Source organism: Cebus imitator, unplaced genomic scaffold (assembly GCF_001604975.1).
Source record: "Cebus imitator isolate Cc_AM_T3 unplaced genomic scaffold, Cebus_imitator-1.0 Scaffold70, whole genome shotgun sequence".
Lineage (NCBI taxonomy): Eukaryota > Metazoa > Chordata > Mammalia > Primates > Cebidae > Cebus > Cebus imitator.
This window is the reverse complement of record NW_016107385.1, coordinates 3,758,038-3,761,695: the sequence shown is the minus strand read 5'-3', so window position 1 is coordinate 3,761,695 and position 3,658 is coordinate 3,758,038. Positions and strand designations below refer to the sequence as shown.

General features: G+C 45.4%; 1 pseudogene; it reads right to left on the bottom strand.

The window, feature by feature from the left end:
* Nucleotides 1-639: 639 nt before the first annotated feature.
* On the bottom strand, nt 640-1,100 carry LOC108306179 (annotated as a pseudogene).
* Between the last annotated feature and the right edge of the window lie 2,558 nt (nt 1,101-3,658).

The following is a 3,658-nucleotide window of genomic DNA, read 5'->3' as shown; positions in this document are numbered from 1 at the left end:
GCTCACCGCAACCTCCGCCTCCTGGGTTCAGGCAATTCTCCTGCCTCAGCCTCCTGAGTAGCTGGGATTACAGGCACGCGCCACCATGCCCAGCTAATTTTTTGTATTTTGAGTAGAGACGGGGTTTCACCATGTTGACCAGGATGGTCTCGATATCTTGACCTTGTGATCCAACCGCCTCGGCCTCCCAAAGTGCTGGTATTACAGGCGTGAGCCACCCGCGCCCGGCCTTCATTTAGACTCTTAAAGGACCCAAATGTCCTGCTGTTTACAGCTTTGATCAATACAGGAGAGGATTCGTCACTTTTCTGAGGGCGCTTCTACATAGAGGTAACCTGTTATGACTGGCAATTTTGTCGTTTGCTACACCCAACTGTAGGACATCCTTTCTTCTGCAACGTTTCCAAGAGGGACAGGGAGGGTATGTATATGGGGTGGCTCCTCATCCGTGTTAGACGAGCGGGGCCTGGCGTAGGCGGTGTAGGTCCACCGTGCTTCCCAGACACCAAGAGGGCTGTCACCTGGTCGATTCGTAGCAATATAGATTCCTGGCCAGGCGGCAGTGGCCATACCTAGTTTGTAGTATAAGAAAATCTGTTTGTAAACGAAGTCCTCTTTTTTTTTTTAAGTAGTTAGCATTTAATGAACCTCCCTCCATGCGGCCTCAAGCCCCAAGGACACAGTCCCCCCTCCCCCCACACCCTTAATCTTCTCAGCTCTTCAAGAATTTAGCCTTCAGATGACAAGCTGCTTTGTAAGCGTTCCCTTTCCTAGAACTTTGTATAGCCAGATCGCACCACATCAGTGATGGGAGCAGCCCCAGTCTTGTTTTTAGCAGCATTCACCTGTGTCTGCTCCCTAACCAAAGTCCAAAATTTGTCAAGGTTGACAGTTGGGCAGAAGTCTGGTTCCTCTGTTAAGAGGTAATACCTCATACCAACTTTACCAAAGGAACCTGGGCGGTATTTGTTGAAGTTGGTCCTGTGGTGATGCATATCACCAGCATTACCACAGCCTCCGGGGTGTTTCCAGTGCTTACAGATGCAGCCGTTGCAAATGTGGCCCTGAAGTTTCTGGGTCTTCCTCAGTCTGGATGGCATGTTGGCGGCCCTGATGAAAGAGCAAGGTAGTCCTCTTTTAAGGCATCTCTGCAGTAATACTTGTTCCAAATCCCAATTCCCAATTAACACAATCTATTCTAATAGTGTGTGTGTGTGTGTGTGTGTGTGTGTGTGTGTGTGTGTGTTTTGAGACAGTCTTGCTTTGTTGCCTAGGCTGAAATACAGTGGCACAGTCTCGGCTCACTGCAACCCCTGCCTCCTGGGTTCAGGCGATTCTCCTGCCTCAGCCTCTGGAGCAGCTGGGATTACAGGCGCCAACCACGACACCCAGCTAATTTTTGCATTTTTGCTAGAGAAGGGGTTTCGCCACGTTGGGTAAGCTGGTCTTGAACTCCTGGCCTCAAGTGATCTGTCCACCTCAGCCACCATAAGTGCTGGGATTAGAGGCGTGAGCCTAATAACGTTTTAAATGCAATTGACAAAATGATTCTAAAATCAATTTGGAAAAACAAGTGACGATAAAGATATCCTATATAGAACACCAAAGATAAAGGAGCATAATAAACATAGCAAACAATGTAAGTATATGCTTGAACTTTGACCTAGTAATTCAACCCTTGTAAAATTTTTCAAAGTAAAAAGTTATATGCAGAGATTCATTACATCAATATTTTATAACAGATAAAATTAGAAACAATAGGCCGTGGCCGGGTGCAGTGGTTCACACCTGTAATCCCAGCACTTTGGGAGGCTGAGGCGGGCATGTCGCCTGAGGTCAGGAGTTCAAGACCAACCTGGCCAACATGGTGAAACCCCATCTCTACTAAAAATACAAGAATTAGCCGAGCATGGTGGTGGGTACCTGTAATCCCAGCTACGTGGGAGGCTGAGACAGGAGAATCGCTTGAACCCGGGAGGCAGAGGTTGCACTGAGCCAAGACCATGCCATTGCACTCCGGCTTGGACAACAAAGGGAGACTCTTTCCCAAAGAAAACAAAACTAAACTAAAAATTAGCTGGGTGTGGTGGCACACGCCTGTAATCCCATTGTCTTGGGAGGCTGAGGCAGGAGAATCGCTTGAACCTGGGAGGTGGAGGTTCCAGTGAGCTGAGATCACACCACTGCCCTCCAGCTTGGGCAACAAAGTGAGACTTAGTCTTAGAAATGAAAATGGGAAAAGCCACGTAAAAGCAGAGTATGTCACCACTGAGGCTGCACATGAAGGAAGAGGTGGGCAACTTAATAACAAGGAATAGACAGATACTGCATTTTTAGGCTTTTTCTATCTTTAAAGAATCAGGGAGTCAAGAATAGAAATTGCATCTTACCTGGAATGAATGGGAAGTGGCCATGGCTGACAAAACCGTGTCTAGAGGCTGAGAGTGCTGGCTTGTAGAAAAATGTTTCCACTTCATATGTCCAGGCAGCAACAAAGTAGACTGCAGCTGACAGTACAGACAAACTTGAGTAAGGGAGACACTGTGATTTCAAACTTGAAGAAGGGACTAAGTTACATAAAATTCTTGTAAAATCGACAAAATCAACCAAGTTATTTTGTTTCAACCACAAGTATTTATTGATGGATCAAAGATACAATTTTAATGGAACAATAAGGCACAACCGTGGATTAAAACAGTTTACTACACAGCCAAAAGGGGGGAAAAGCTATAACCTTAGGAACTTTAAATATGCAAATCAAGGAGCCTGTGAAGTACCTCTCTAATAGGTCAGTATTGGATATTCTTCCCTTTTACATAATTCCTATATTGCATCACTTGATCACAAAGTCTGACTGATACTTCATAAAGAGTTCTTCATTAATTTATATTTTGAGCCATCCAGCCTGGTTACTTCCCTGTTCTCCACCCTTTTCCATCACTTTGCAATGTTATTTTTTAGCAATCCCCTTCCTAAAGACTTATGTACGTATCTTCAATAGTTTTCCAAAGCAAGGAAACAAGCAAGCAAGCAAGCAATGAGTCAGAGTCAGCCAAGGGCAGATGTACGGATAAACAGACTCATAGAGACATACATGAGAATGGCAATAGCCTGAATCACTGAAGTCTAAACTAAGCTGACTTTGGCAGAAAAGTTGCTATGGCTTGCTCAAAGACCTGTAATGCCACCTTAGGTTGTGCTACCACTGCCAGACCTCTTGTTTTTAAGGGATTAGTGGTGGTCTTTACAAGGAGCTAGGAAGCTAATGTAACCAGGCAGCTAATGATACAATAGTCAATTCTTTGGACTTGTATTAGGAGCTGACTATGGCTTCCATCATTAATATCTGCTAAGTGTAAAATTCATAAAGAATTTTGTGGCTGAGTGTGGTGGCTCATGCCTGTACAGCACTTTGGGAAGCTGAGGCAGGAGGATCACCTGAGGTCAGGAGTTCAAGACGAACGTGGCCAACATGGTGAAATCCCCTCTCCACTAAAAATACAAAAATTAGCTGGGTATAGTGGTGCACATTTGTAATCCCAGCTACTTGGGAGGGTGAGGCGGGAGAATTGCTGGAACCAGGAGGCAGAGGTTGCAGTGAGTTGAGATGGTGCCACTGTACTCCAGCCTAAGCAACAGAGTGAGACTCTGTCTTAAA